Source organism: Amblyomma americanum, chromosome 6 (genome assembly GCF_052857255.1).
Source record: "Amblyomma americanum isolate KBUSLIRL-KWMA chromosome 6, ASM5285725v1, whole genome shotgun sequence".
NCBI classification, from domain to species: Eukaryota; Metazoa; Arthropoda; class Arachnida; order Ixodida; family Ixodidae; genus Amblyomma; species Amblyomma americanum.
This window is the reverse complement of record NC_135502.1, coordinates 89,619,284-89,635,526: the sequence shown is the minus strand read 5'-3', so window position 1 is coordinate 89,635,526 and position 16,243 is coordinate 89,619,284. Positions and strand designations below refer to the sequence as shown.

At 46.8% G+C, this 16,243-nt stretch overlaps 1 protein-coding gene across 4 annotated transcripts in view; it reads right to left on the bottom strand.

The window, feature by feature from the left end:
- The window catches only part of LOC144093834 (uncharacterized), a 229,270-nt gene that overhangs the window by 91,367 nt on the left and 121,660 nt on the right, over positions 1 to 16,243 (bottom strand). For 2 of the 4 annotated variants that reach the window (XR_013306337.1, XM_077627552.1), the window contains exon 1: positions 8,372 to 8,804. The exons of the other annotated variants lie outside the window; for them this stretch is intronic. The gene's annotated coding sequence lies outside the window, so the exon portion shown is untranslated. Of the gene's footprint in view, positions 1 to 8,371; positions 8,805 to 16,243 lie in introns of those variants that run through there. 4 annotated transcript variants of the gene reach the window in all.

The window sequence follows — 16,243 nt, the reverse complement described above, 5'->3', positions numbered from 1 at the left end:
TAGCAAAAACGTCAGTAGCAAAAAAAAAAAACATGCCTGAACACTGGAGCTCTGCGGATATAATGATTGATATAGCAAAATTTTGCAATATATTAAAAAAAATGCTTTCATGAACTTCTTAAGGCTCAAAAATACTTTTGTCCAGAATTGTTGGGTATGCTCTATTACTCGACTGACAGTGTGAATATGGTCTATTGTCGAGTATCCTTTATGAAAGCTTGCCTGATCATTTGGTGGATTGAAGTCGAAGGTTGCCCTTGGTCTATTAACGAATACCTTAGTAGATACCTCACAGGCAACTGTCTGACAGTAAGCTGATCGATCTGTAACTTTTCATGTCCTTGACGTCTCATTTCTTATAGATTAAGACGACATTAGCGTTCACTCAAGCTTCGGGTACGCTCCAGGTCATAAGGCACTGCCTATACAGGATGACTAGTTTTTCTAGCACAATCTCCGCTCCATCCATCAGCAAATCTGCCCTTCCCTTGCAAAGAGTCATTTAGACAGTCTATAGACTTTCCATAGACTTCTGTCTATAAAGTTTATAAGCTCTCTATAAAAAAATTCTAGAGAACAGTCTATAGGTAACACAAATCCTATCAACAGTCTATAGATTTATGGCAATAGACATTTAGTAGCCTTTTGTCTGTAGACTGTCCATAGACTATGAATAGAGGAAAACAAATATCTATAGTAAGGCAATAGAGTCTATAAAAAGTCTACAGACTGTCTAAAGACCATTTTTGTAAGGGTAATTGCCTTGTCCTCACCAGCTGTCTTGATTCATCGGGCACCATTGCCCGGCCATGCAGGAGTACTACTACCGCCGAGTGCTATACAGTAACTACAACCGATAGCCAGAGATGCTGCGGCAACGGCCGAGTGCATCCGGAAACAAAGCTACTGCGTATGCCATGGCGCTGATTCGCAACCCGTTCGGGGCTATGGCGTGGAAACGTTTCTTCATGTTCAGCGTGCAGTTACCAACGTTTTCCGCCCGGAGTTCGTTTGAGTTTGCCGAGGATGAGAGTAAAAAGTAGTTCATGCTTAATGCAACCAATCACGCGGTGCACTTGTCGAGCCTTGCTGCCGACGGCTGCTGAGGTCACTGGTCACGGTCGGAAATCCCGATTGGGGCTCCGCTGCAACATGCATCATAAGTGCCACCTGCTACAGGTCTGCCAAGAATGTGAATACTCGTGCCAACTTGTCCCAAGCCCCGCCGTAAGTGAGCGGCACAATTTTCTCGTTTCTCAAAGCGTTAGGAATCGAGGACAGTGAGCGGCGTGAGCCGCGTAATTTCGTCCTTGAACGCATTACACCTCGAGAATCACCGCGTACTGGACTGTTGCACCAGCGGAGCTACTACAGCGTGTATATACGGCACGCGGACGCAGAACGGAATACCTTCCCCACATTTTCCGACTGTTATTGTTTACCCAGCTGTTCTTTTCATTTCGCTGAAACACATGTGCGCTGCTGTCGTTTCCTATAGCTTTTGTTCATAGCATGAATTGCGCAAGAAAAAAATATATATACACACATCTCCTCCCCCATTATAACTGGAGAGTCAGCAGTGGAAGCTACACGGACAACCGACATTGCCCTTAAGTATGTCTAACGCTTCGCGATAGATCTGTCGACGCTGACGGCTGCAGTTTCGCGCTTTCACTAGAACATGCAACAAAGGGTAGAAATTGTTTTCAGCAGCAGTATTAACGATTTTTTCAGATACTAAAAGGGTGCACAAAAAAACGACAACTAAAACAGCACATAAAGAAATTTAGCACGGAACGAAAATGCAGAAAGGATAAGCACCCATACCGGAAGATGCACAGCGTGCTTATCTCACCTTTTCGATCATTGTGTTGCTGCAAAAATTTGACTGTGGCAGGCTTAGCAGTTGTTGGTGTAAAGGCGATGATGATCCATACAAGTGAGTGCTTACAAAAACGGCTGCTCTACTATTGACTTCGCACAAAGAGGCCTACTGAGAACGGCGGTGGTCACACACGTAATTTTTCTTAATAATAATAATAATAATAATAATAATAATAATAATAATAATAATAATAATAATAATAATAATAATTGTTTTTTGGGGGAAAGGAAATGGCGCAGTATCTGTCTTATAAATCGGCGGCCACCTGAACCGCGCCGTAAGGGAAGGGATAAAGGAGGGAGTGAAAGAAGAAAGTAATTTTTCTTCGAAATCGCTTTCCACGAGTGTTGCGGCTGTTTCTATACTTACCTCAGGTAACCGGAAAAGGCAACTAATCGGTGTTTGTTGTCTATCCTCTCAGTCAAAGTAGTCAAGCCTTGTCCGTGTCTAAGTGTTTGTGCTACCCCCTTTCGATGCCACAAGGTATCCGGTCATCACATTTCTGTTATGCAAATCAGAATGCGATTAATGAGCCCCACATTTTCCACCTAGTTGGCTTTACTTCACTTGGAAACCTTACAATCATGACTTGATATCAAATTCGAATAATTTTCGTCTTCGCTGCTACCTTCTCTGCATACCGATTTCGCCGCTAACTCATCTTACATATTGGAGAGAGGTGTACTCCACACGTGTCCACACCAGCCGCCAGAATTCACCATCGCTGTACCATATGCTAACCGTCCCGATTAGCTCAGTCGATAGAGTGACTGCCCCGGTGAGGCGGTGGCCCCGGGTTCGAACTCCGTTCCAGGACGACCTTTTCTTTATAAACGAAGTTTCCTTGGAAGCTGTATACCGTTCCTTTTGCAGCCGTATACGGCCGCGCTTCTGTAGACGTCAGTGAGAAATTACTCCCTTATTACTGATGAAAACATGTAAACTGATTCCTAAACGTCTATTTACGTTCAGTTTACATACGCAGAGGAACGGCAGATAGGTAGAGTTGGTATTTCTTCATAATTTTCCAACAGCACTTATCTCTCCTGATTCTGAAGCGCTGTTGGAAAATTACATAACTGCGTTTCAAGTGAGATTCAATGGGCCGAACTCAATTAATCCTGGTTCGAAAAGGTTTCCAAAGCGTTATAAAATTGTATATTTCGGCAAACAGTAATAACATCGCTTGTCTGTCATATATTCTAACCCTTCTGAATCGTCACACATCCACTCCAAGGTTATACTTTTAAGCTTCCACGGAACCAACAACACGAGCAACTTTCGTTGAAAAATTTTCGTCTGCATGAGCGCAAGAATTCTTTGACGCCTGATCAGGGTGGAAACCTTGCCGCGCACAGTATCCAACATAAGTGTCATCCATTGTTTAAAAGAAGATGCTCAGCTACAACAGGAAGTATTTGAAGGGGCGCAGATCGCAAGGTTTGGTAGTGACATGTGTGTCAGTACACTCTCGCTGCATCTTTATAAGCTAAGGCTTCTTGACGTAGCGTACAGTGTGCATCGTGTTTGTCAAATGCTATCTCCGAGAAGTGCGCATGCTAACCGACGTTGGTAAAGAAACCTTCCTCTCAATAAGCATCGGATGTAAGCCTCTGCGTCTACTGATCCGGAGTTCCCAGGTTCGAACCCGACCGCGGCGGCTGCGTTTTTATGGAGGCAAAACGCTATGGCGCCCGTGTGCTGTGCGATGTCAGTGCACGTTAAAGATCCCCATTTGGTTGAAATTATTCCGGAGCCCTCCTCTACGGGCACCTCTTTCTTCCTTTGTTCTCTCACTCCCTCCTTCATCCCTTCCCCCACGCCGCGGTTCAGGTGTCCAACGATTAAGAGACAGATACTGCGCCATTTCCTTTCCCCAAAACCAATTATTATTATTATTAAGCCTCTGCGTCTGCCCCGTCCGTTAGCGCAGCTTTATTATTGAAAAGTGTACCATCTACTAATAGTGATGAGTTGCTAATAAGCCCCGATCTCGAAAAGAATTTCGACGTCACTGACGCAGTCTCTGGCTGGCACAAACCAATAAGTATAATTACAAAGTTATGTTAATTGTAATAAGTTCTAGTTGCAAAACACCGAAAGAAAAGTATAATGCGGTTCTTGAGATCGATGCTTTACAAATAGACATTACTTGACCTGAACCTTATATTTTTTTCGTGTTGCAGCAACGTTTCAGTTAATCGAGTCAATGTTTCATGAATATAGCGGAAAGGTTCGACCCTTAACAATAATGATCAGCTTTTTGTTGAGCAGTCCATGAGAAGTAAGCCATAGGGAAATTATTACGTAGTCAAAATAACTTCATTTTATTGATGTCTGAGGGGCAATGGGAAATTGACACTCTACTGGCTCAACTTTAAGTGACCTGTAGGCAGTTGGCCTCCTCTTGATTCCCACCAGTAGAGAACGTTCTGAAATCTCAACGAATGAGCTAAATAAAACTGGAGTTTTTATTTGACTGGTATAGACTCTACAAGGACTCATTAAGCGGTAAATGGAAACTTAATGTGCGTTTTAGTAAGGGACGTGTACTCTCATTGGAGATGAGCGCCTGGTAGCTGCCGTCCCCTCCATTTGACAAGGAAGCTATAGAGAGGCGAGGAAAAAGGAAGCACCAAGTATTTATCGACCACTTTGTTTTTTTTTACAATAACGGTGCTGCATGCAGCTTACGTGATTTTCCTAATAGTCGCGGTATGATAATGTGACGCCTTGTAGGGCCGCGCCGGGTGATAGACTGCCTCCTCAAAGACATGCATGATTGTGTAGGGACACGCTGGAAGGTTATTCGCATCCCACAGAGAAACATCTGACGTCTTACGGGACGTGACGTCCCTCATGAGTCATAATGGACAAGACAACAGAAGGATGGTTTCGTAGGCCTTACTCCTTTTAAGGTACAATACCACCGACAAAGACACGACTGATTTTATCCAAATGCTTTGCCTGCATTTAAGAAAATTATTTGAATTTTCTAATGAAACCAAGAACAGTGCTAGAGCTTTCCTTGCCCCGTAAAGTTCTGAGTAAAATGATTTAACGGAAGCGTAGTTTATACATTCAGCAAATCAAAAATCAGTAACTGCTAATTCGCGGTGCCCGGGCCTGCATTTAACTTTTCTTTTCCTCAACGTGAGCTTCTTCTGAAATTGAAATGCTGTATGTATCATGTAATTATTATAATTGCACGTTTCTGCTTGAAAGGAAACCACGAAGAAATGAACGAATTTGACAAAGCTTATTTACTGCACGCATGTCTGTTAAAACTGAACTCTGCTATACGTTTTCTTTCAATCTGTGAGACCCATACATTGCCTTGATAATATCGCTCCTTGCCGATATGTATTTTTTTTTTCTGCGAAAAATGAAGAAACGGGACAGGGAATGCGTCTACAGTTTCACAGCTTAATTTCGTAACAAATGTTCGTTCTTCCCACTTTAGTTTTTCCCTTCCTTGCATGAGGATACTCTGTAGATTAGTGGCCATTCGTTTGGAACGCGCGGATCACAAAACCGTGACAACTTTGTGTACTGAAAAGGTACTGCGCTGTGAGAGCGGTATTCTGGGCCAGTAAACTTTTAACGTGCATGTCAGAATTTTGTGGCCACTGAGCATACAGTCGTGCTCCGTTAACGCGACCCCCGTTAGTTCTTCTGGGGACCAAACTTTTTCAGTGTATTTACGCCCTCGTTAATATGGAAACTCGCGTGTACGGACAATGGACAGGGTTAAAATGCAGAGTCCATTGGGGCCTATATATATTTGTCGTGTTATTATGAACAGCGATGAAAACAAACTTCTCGACTGCCCCAGCCACATCTTCCCTGTATTTTGAGTGGAGTACACTAGTAAAAGGTAGTTTGAAAGTGCAAAATCCTTAGGGCCGCTCTTTTTTTTCTTCTTTTTTGTGGTTTCATCTTCTGTAGTACCAGGTGCCGGTTCAGGTGCATTTACCGTACTGGATTGAATGATTTTGATAAAGGAAATCCTCACTACGGCTTACTACGGAACACTACGGCTTATGCTACGTTGAAAGCCACATTCAGCAGCTTTCAGCCGACTTAGCACAGATACGTATACAAGTGGTTGGTGGGATGTGAACAGTCTTCGTAAGACACGTCATCCCATCATGAGACAGCCTAACGCCCTTCTCACGGACCATATTCTTCTCAATATAATGGCGACCAGCATAATGCATTCCAAGCTCTCAAGATTTTGCACAATTTTCATTTCCCTATGCACCACTATGTACAGAAGGAGACCTTAATCATAAAGTGTCTTATCTCAATTTTCATTACTTTCATCTCGATTCGTTATTACGGATAGCTCGCTTTATAGACATCTTTGCTCTGCAACCAACGCATCCATATTAACGAGGCACCCCTGTGTACTTAACAAACGGTTCACTATAACGGATATCACAGTTATAAGCTAAGTTGAAGCGGGCAGGCCACTAGTTTTTAACTACAGAGAAACGAGCAACTGCAATGATTGTGACAAGCTGGGCTAATCAACTTTAAGGAGGCAGTTCACAAATTCGGGGCCAGAGATATACGAAAAGAGTTACTTTCAACAATGAGTGGACCAAGTAGGGCTTGTTGGTCTGAATAGAGCGGGTCAGCATCAGTTTTAACCTTTCCGTACTCAAATGAAACATGCCAGCCTGTCAAGCAGTTTCTCGTCAACTTTGAACTTTGACGCTCAGACTCCGATCTTATTCTTCAACATTTTTGAGATGTTGTTGTTGGCCTTGCGAGATGGTGTGACCCTACATACCTCTTACTTCTCTCTTCGTTCTTGCGGAGGTCGGTTGGGTAGAGATGTGTTTTCAGAAAGTAGCGCATTCATTCGGACCCGGAGCTCTGATAGCGATCTCGTCGTTTAGCTGCGATAATGTGTGGCTAGGAGCAAGTTATACACGGCGGTTGAGAGTAATTTACACCTGGCTTCGCGGCCAGTCGTGCAGGTGGGAAACGTGGCGGCCGCCCACAGCGACACTCTGTTATTTATGGCCGTCTAATTACGACAAGGGAAAAGAGTAACTGACAACGGGACGTGTGTAGGGTGCGATAAACCCACGCGGTTGAGAGCAAAGTGTGGAAGATCCGGACAACCTGAGGAGTTGCTTCCTTTTGTTCTCAACAAACTATTTTCTTTCCCATGCTTTCGGCAGTGAAAACATAAATTTTGTTTTTTTTTATTCCTTTTTTTCTCAACAAAGTATTTTCATTCCCAGGCTTTCGGCAGTGAAAACATAAATTTTGTTTTTTTTATTCTTTTTGTTCTCAACAAACTATGTTCTTTCCCATGCTTTCGGTACAAAACAAATTTTGTACCTCGCTGTTTTACGGCGGCTGGTGTGGAGGCGCGTGGAGCATATATCTCTGCAATATGCAAGGTGAGCTAATGGCGAAAGCGATATGCACAGAAAGTTAAAAAGAAGTAAGTAATTTATTCCTTTTTTGTTAAGTTATGCTAGTATGGTTTTCAAGGGAAGAAAAGCCGAACAGGAGGAAAGATGTGGGGCTCAGAAAATCACACTATAATTTGCATCAGAAAAATATGACCACCGGATGGATACTCTGTGGCATTGAAAGGCGGCAGCACAAAACACCTGGAGGCGGACACTGACTGCGGGGATAGACACCAAACACCGGTTAGTTGCCGTACCGATTACCTGTGGTTAAGTATAGAGGCTGACAGAACCGGCATGAAAAGCGATATTGGAAGAAAAATTCGCGGCAGAGTAACCTCGAAAGAGGATAATCTGACTAGCTCGAACGAGAATGACTAAGTTTTCGGATACGTGAAAACTGGCACGTACATGTCTTCTGATCAGTGGAGGCTACCAAGTTAATCGGAGGCTACGAAGATTAATTGAGGGACTTTAGCGAATACAACTAAGGCAAAGGTAAACCACAAATACAAACTTAGAGATATAAAATACGCGAGCAGAACAAAGTGAATTTATCACTGAAAGTCTCGCTGTCGTCATGTGTGTGCACTAGGGCGAATTGTTTCAATCTAAAAAAACAAAAAAACTGACACATAGGCGTTCACAGCCGCTTGGATGTTTGCGGAATTTCAAAGGCGAAGCCTTTGATCCGAAGGCCATACTAAACGCACTAAACTGCAGTCTTACTGCAGAAACCTCAATAAAATAGAGAATGTAGGCTATCAACAATTACCTTGTTAATGACACCGCGATCCGCAAGTGAACTGTGGCAATACCATTTTGTCAAAGCGGGACTTTCATACGGGGCTTACAAACACGCCGCCCGACAGAGTTCGTAGACTACAGAAAGGATAATCAAAAGCGGAACCGAATCGGCCGCCAGCCGGAACGAAGCTCGCGCATGCACGTGTAGCGTACTATTCACGAACAAGGGGGACGCAGGAGCTTGAAAGAGGCGGGGGGATGTTTGGGGGGGAGGGGGGGGGGGGGGGTTGATAGGCCCACCTACCGTGACGACGACGGTGACAGGGCGGAGGAGGCCGAAGGTGTGCGTTGCGCTGGCGTCGTCAGGACATTGTAATCCAAGGGGCCGATTGCGGCGCGCCTCGCGAACGGCGTGGAGCGGAGGTGAAGCAGTGGCGGCAGTCGCGTGCGCGGTCGACGACGACGACGTTCCCGGCGCTACGCCGGCGCTGCCGCCAGTCGCTGGTGGTGTGCGGCCGCCGACGCTCAGCAGGCAAGCCGCGCCGCGCCAGGCCATGCCGCCTCTGCGACTGCTGCTGCTGCTGCCGGTCCGCGGCGCGAGAAAGAACCGGGCACCTCTTTCCTCGCCGGGCAGCCTTCTTCGCTCCTTCCCTGCCGCTCTCGTTCTATCGCTCAGAGCGCTCGCGCACCGCGTCGTCGTCGGGGCGCGCAAGCGGCAGCAGCGCCGCTCTAATAATCGAATTCGGCGGTGGCGGCGGAGGCGATGGGAGAAGAGCCCAGCATTGGCGGAGCCTTTTTCCCCTCGGAAGGCGCGCGCGCTGCGGGGAGGGCGGCTTGCAGGAGGAACGCGCCCGCGGAAGCGGGGCGCGCCACGTGACGCGGCGCTGGCCAATCGCCGAGCGGCGGGCTCTTGCCGGGATGGAACGAAAGGTGCAATGATAAGAGAAAGAAGACTACCGGGGATGCCTTTGGGCGAGACTGGCGTCTGCGACGCCGATCCTGCAGCGGCGGCGGCGGCGGCGGCGTCTTTCTTCTCCGACGCTCCCCTGATAGATTCGGAGGAGGGCAGGACGAACGGCTCCGCTGTCAGCGCCCTGCCCTCCGGAATCTCCCTCGGCTCAGGCGCACCCCCGACTCGGAGAGACACGCGCTCCAAGCGGAGGCTGCTGGCTCCCCAGTAGCGCATTCCATGCGCACCGGCTGTAGAGCACCCTCCAGCACGCTTTTTGCCGCGTTAATTTGGTGCTTCCACCGAAGCTGCTCTGCGATGCAGACTGGTCTGTTTATACACCACAGCGGCTCGTCACGCAGCTGCTATTAAGAACTGGGGCCGCAGAGATACACCGGCAGATGGCACATAAAGTCCTCCCGGCCGGCGCCACAGCGCAAGCGCTGAACAAAACACTAGGCACAGAACCACTCACAGGAGCCACCAGTCCGTGGCGAGCGGAAAAGTACAGGAAGTGCAGATTGCCGCGTCACGTTCTATTCGCGTACCGCGAATGTGCGAAATGCCAACGCCCTTGGGCTCTTAATACAGGTACGAAGCAGCACTGAGTTTGAGCCGAGCAGCGTTCCGGTGGTTAGGTGATGCTGGTCTAGAGTTACGTGTTTGTGTCCATAGTAATATGGAACGAAAAAGTAGCTCCACTCACGCCTAATGTGCATCATTTTGTTTTCCCATTTCGCTAATAGCTCGGCTAGCAAAATACATGGAAGGGATAATGGGTCACGCTAGTTACGCTTCGTGGCAGCTGATTTTTTGTAGCACAGTTCTGTAGCACCCATTTTTAGCGAGACACAGGGTTTTCGTGCTTTAAAGTTGTTGATATGGCTATTGCTGCTGCCGTAGCAAGGACACCAACGTACAAAATGAATCAAATGAGCCCGCTGAAAAAATAGTGTCTGCTGCCTCGGCGCGGTACGACCTGCCCATTGCCACATTTTCTTCATTTTTTTTCAATATTCAAAATATAACCTGGCATTGTGTTAACATGAATCTTTTTCATTCTTTCAGTTTTATAAGAGATGGCTTTGTGTAAGCAACAACATGCATGGAATGTCATTTATGCATTTTGGCCCTAGCCATCTAAGTGGAAAGTAAACCTTGGCCGTGGACTCCTGATGGAACAACAAAAATACATCACAAAGATTACCAATATAACATTTGTGTGCAGCATATCCCTCTCTCTCTCTGTCTCTTTATCTGCAGCTGTGCAGGCAAAACCTGCCCGCTATTCCCCTCTTCGAACAAGAACACCAAATGTCTGTCCTTTGTCCCTGGCTCTACAAAGACGCTCTACGCGACACGTGCGCAGGTTCGCTGCACAGTTTAAAATGCTGCGCATATATTGCCGCGTTTATCTGATGCTGCAAGTTCTTGTGCGCCAAAACTCTTTGGGTCGTGTTTCTTTTGTCAGATGTTGAACATCGACGCAGTAAGACAGCATGTTGACGATTTGAATCAGATTGTTAGGCAGAGAACTACTCGGTCACTGTGCGGAACTTAACCGGAAAAGAGCGGTTAAGTCCCTTATGCTCATGGACAACAGAGAAATTATGTTGCGCACATCTAATTTCACGATGTTTTACGAATGTAGCCGTGAGTGATATTACAGGGAACTAAGTCTTTGAACAAAACTGTGAATTTTCTGGTTATTTCTTCGCTAAATTTGAGAATGACTTTTGGATATTGTACGCCAAGAGGAGAACTAGCTAAAAATACAAAAAATACAGCTTGTCATGCATAATTATAGAGTAATCAGTAAGTGAACACTCGAAATTTCTTCCCTCTTATATGCTTACGACTGTAGAGCTCTTGTACGACCTGAAGCCGGTTGAGATGACTCGTTAAACTGCTTTCGAGTGCGAATGAGGAGGCCATAGGTTGCTGCTAAATATTTCGGACAGACATTTTTATTAATGCAGAGGAAATATATGCCTCATTAGCACGAAAGGCGGCGTCCACCATGTAAGGCACGAAGTTCGGAGGATATGAGAACATCAACTGACGCGGCGCCAAAAATAAAATCGTGTGCCGCGTCATCGTGGTCAATGCATCTGCGCATGACCACCATGCATTTCTTGGACATGTGGATCATGACTTTCGCCCGCCAGCATCCGACCCTTGGTGGTGCCTGCATCATAATTCTACGTCAACATGTGCAGAGTACTCTGCACCGGGGCTCCAGATGGCGACACAGTGCAATCAAGCTGTAAGTAAGCTTCGCGCTGGCTTCGCAGTCACTGGGCACGGTACCACAGAAAGTATGCGCAACACTTAAACTGTACACCTACCTCGTGCCGTTCTACATGTAATGATTTCGCATTCTCAGATGTAAGCAGTCTTAAGCGTCTCTGCTGAATATTTAAAGTTTTTAGTTTATTTTAATAACATTACGCACAATGATTACACTCCGTTTCTCTAATAAAATATGAGACACTGCAGAACCAAAAGCTGCAGTCAGAGGGTGAATACAACAGCCGTCCGCTCCCTGACCTGCATCGGCGCACGGTTGCAGGCACGGCAGTGAAGTTGCGTAGATGTTTTTAGGGGCAAGCAGACTTTATGAATTCCTCCTGCGATTGCCTGACAGTATCACTCTTGCTTCATGCAAGTTGAGCTAGACAGAGCACACAAGGTGAGCGTGTTTGTGTGTGTTAGCTCGTCTGTGCGCATACATTCCTCTCGGAGTCGTGGTGAGGATGCCTTGGTGAGGCGCTCTTTTGCCCTGTTGCTCAAATGCTTAGGGGAAGCCCCCAACCCTTATAAAAATGGTCTATAGGCAGTCTGTAGACTTCTTCTAAACTATGTTGGTTCCCTATAGATATTTCTTTGTGTCTACTCATAGTCTACAGGCTGTATATAGACAAAAGTCTACTAAAAGTGTATGGCCATAAATCTATACATTGTGTATAGACTGTCTATAGGATTATCATCTATAGACTGTTCTCTAGGGCTCGTCTATAGAGATTCTGTAGACTTTATAGGCATAAGTCTATGGACAGTCTATGGACTGTCTAAGGAGGAGGGTGGAAGCTGGAGTAGATTTGTAATAAGGAAGTAATTACTCATTGGTATTCACCCGAGCGCAGCCACACGGATACAAAGGAAAGCTATACAGCTTTCTCAGAAACTTTGTGGTTAAAGAAAAATTCGTCCTTGTCCGGGGTAGCCATGTAGCTTGATTGCCTTGGGGTAGCCCTGTAGCTTGATTGCCCTCATCAGACCAGCCGTAAAATATTATGCAGATTTGTATTTTAAACAATATTTAAAAAAAGTAAATTAAACGCGTCACGCCTGCAGCCTTAGTGCTTTGCAAACAAGAGAGTACCCACTGTGCTCACATGTATACTCAGGTTAGCAAGAACTGTGTAACAACAGGGACGCTCATGAGCAGGCTTGCTGTCATAATAATCATCATCACTGGTCTGACTGTGTCCACTGCAGGACAAAGGGCTGAAGGTCCAAATCAGATTTATGCTCCAAGCGGCCAACCAGCTCCCAAGTTTTACGTGCTTTGCCGCGAAATTATTATTAGTTTTTATTCCAGTAAACTGAATCTGAATTTTGATTTAGACGCGCATTCTATCAGGCAAGCATTTCACTAAATAGGCGTCATGAGACTTTGTTTCATTTTTCTGTATAGACGGAGATATCCGTAGCAAAGAGCGTGGAGAAAACTAATACAAGGACTAATAGAAGAACTAATACAAGAACGTTTTCAAAGCCCAAGTTTTGCTCAGATCCGACAAGGATGTGCAAGGAAAGTGGCAGTCGGAAGGGGCAAGACGCGATCCTCTCTTAAACACGCAAACAGTTAAAAAAATGTTTTTTATCAATGTGATCTGACCTTAATAATAACAAAAGAAAAGGTTCACCACAAAATTTCCTGTCAAGATTGAACACTGACACGGAACTACAGGAGGGGTGTACAATTTTCCGCAGGGTGCGCGTTAACTCTTAATTATACGATTTCGTCCGGTGAAGCTGGGACAACAAGAGAGAGAGAGAGAGATCATTTAATCTTTGTAGCCAGCAGCCGCAAACCTATTCCCTCTAAGCGATGAAATTATACGCCCAACACGCAGAGACGCTATTCTTTCTCCTCAGCGTATATATAGCAACACAAAAGCAGCAGTTAGCGCATAAGATCATGCAGTAACGGATTCTCAGGCTACTCGTATTTGGCTGAAAATGCTAAGAACAGCTAAATGGCTATTCAGTAATGCGGAAAACACAGTCAGTTTTCGCAGCGTACTCTGACAGAAGTCCAAACAGTCATGAGCATGACTCCAAGACGCTTTGCTAATTGGAAGTGAGAACATAAAACTAGTATCCGCACAGACGTAGAATAAGATAAAGTAAGCTATATTACACGAAGTATTGAAAATGACGCTCAGCAGGATGGATATTTAGGCCATTCGGTCTGACATGCTGAAGAATAAAAAGAAGCGTATATTGAGACAGGACTTGGGACACGGAAGTGGGCACTACAAGAGGTAACTAGCAACCAACGTTTATTACAAACACGATGCAGCAAAAGTGTTCTTTCAAATAAACCTCATTTGCTAGTTACTGCTCGTAATGTCCACTGCCTGCCTGCCTTAGTCTTGTGTCCAAGTTGCGGACCTTTTTCTTCCCAAACTAAAGATAATTATTCATGTGCAAAAACAAACGGAGAGACCGAGCATAAAGGGTTGAAGGCGACCAAACAAAGATAAATGTGCGTAACTAGGGAGCATCTTTATCATATTCTCAAGCAAAACTTGCCGCCGTTCAGCCTCCTTCCCGCTGTACTTTCGGCTATAATACACCCTGTTTCAGAAGGAGCGTTGCAGAATACTTACGTGACCTGCAATCACAATTCAATTTTTGTACTCTGCAAGTCTACATTTAGCCATTCTGTCCTCGTAGCAAGCGATAATTAAAATAATTGTAGCATCCCTGAACTGCACCGCAGGCCGCGGATGATGGGTTAGGGGAGGACTTAAGATCAATGTCCACCAACTGATGTGCTCTAAATTGGAACCCAATTTTAACACGCCGGCGTAACCTCCATCTAAATAAGCAACCCCCACGTCGCTGTCAGCAGTAGAGATCCACAGCCACCAGGTCAGAGCCACTATAACGGCGATACGTTGAAACACCTATCGAGGCAATATCGATGCATAAAACTTCCATGACCTTTAGAGAACCAAGAACTCCTCGTATATTATTAAGAGACCTAATATTACCAGTTTAGTTTTAAAAGCGGTGTTGGTAAAAAAGAAGTATTAAGGGCTTGCCAGTCACCTACAAATCAAGAAAAGAAAAAGGGGAAGGCGGGTGGGTGGAGCTTAAATTTCCTCTTCTTGACCTCGCATTTCATTTTAGCGCTTTACTCCAACCCGCTCACTAATTTTTGGGTACGCGGTTATAGTTATTAGGACGCGCAAGTGGAGAAGCACTCGGCCATGAAGAAGGAGTTCGCGTAGCTCATAAATACCGAGCCTCTCGTTACCCATGGAAATCCGCTCGCGTGGCCTTCGCGATGCGGCGGCTCCGAGGTGCGCCAAGAAGGGCAACGAACGCTATGCGCCCTAGCGAAGACTTAACCTAATCATCAACCCGCGCATGCAGTGTACAAAGGCTCCTGGTTCGACGGCGGCGGCGTTGTCGCCACAATCGCATAATTAATCGAACCCCTGTGCACACCTACGGGGCACTCGTCAGCGAATAATTACACCTGCAGAAGCCAGTTCGCAGCCATTATTTCATACATTATGCAAAGCGACGCCAGGGAGACGCCGCATGGCTTGCATGGCGGAAATCATGAGCGAGCATCGCGCCCCCTCGGGCACCTCTGCGCGCACGGCTCCTCGCCCGGTCCCGCGCCGAAGAGGAGTCTCGGAGGCGGCAGCCTCAGGGGAAACGGCACGAAATCATCCGGCCCGGCGAGCCGTCACGCCGCCGCACCGCTCCCGTGTGCTTGCGTGTGTATGGCTTGTTGAGCTTACGTACATGCTTTGCAGCCGCGGGCGCCCTCCGCATCACGCCTTTTTGTGGACAGGGAGGCTTGGTAGCGTCGGCTACGATGAAGGGAACGCAAACGTGTTTTGGGGTACGCAGAGCCTGACGAGATTTGACCGCGCCAAGCAGAAGCATCAGACACGAGGAGCACGCAGCCAGCGGTCCATGTGAAGCATGGTTTGTGGACTGTGGACCACAGGCTGCATGCAGCCTGTGGTCCACGGTCCAAGTGCAGCATGCAGTTCGTGGTCCGCGGACCACGAGTTTCATGCTGATGATGATTGCGGATTTTTATGGCGCAAGGGCATCTAGTGCCAAAGAGCGCCATGACAAAAGGTATTTTCCATTCTCAAGGTAGGGTCAAAGATCACTTTTACCAAGCATTTCACACTGACGAAGCCGAGCACCAGACCGGGGGAAAGGTTGTACCCATTGTGTCACCGGTGGGTACCCGGCTGCACTGGGGATCGAACCCCGCATCTCCTGCATGCGAGGTGGACGCTCAACCACTTGGCCTGCTGCGGTTCTGGGGGCTTCATGCAGTTTGTTTCCACGGTCGGTTTGTTGCGACGCTATGGATCATAACGCATACACACTAGCCCGAACCATCACCTTGTTAAGACAAATTCTCTGACGTTAAATTTTCGCATTATTCATCTTTGGTTTCATTGGTGCAAAGCCCCGAAATCCATCTTCTTCTCTTTCTCCCTCCGAGCCTTGAAACTATGCTTGGACAGAGCGTACACACTTCCCCGCGTCCTCGGCGCCCAGCAGCTCGGAGGAGCGCAGGCCCTCGCCTTGAGCCACCAGGCTGTCTTTTTCGCTTTTTGCCCTGTCGCTTTTTTTTCCTCCTCGTTGCTTTTTCCGGGTCGTGGCTGCAGCGTGGAAAACGGCCAGGTAGATCGGCGGGTGCCAGCAGCGCGCATTTCTGGAGGGAGAGCCCCCACGGGGTGGATCAACAACCTCTCGGAGGAAACAATTTAAATGAGCCGGCCGACGCCGCCACCACTGCTGCTCGGCTGAAAGCTGCCAAGGCCATGGTCCTCGCAGACCACGCCCACCGCGCGCAGGCTGACCGGTGCTGGCTTCAGCCATGGATCCTCGCGGGCAGCCGCCGCCCCTGGATACGAACAGGACCCCCCTCTGGCCAAAAGGGGGCCCGCA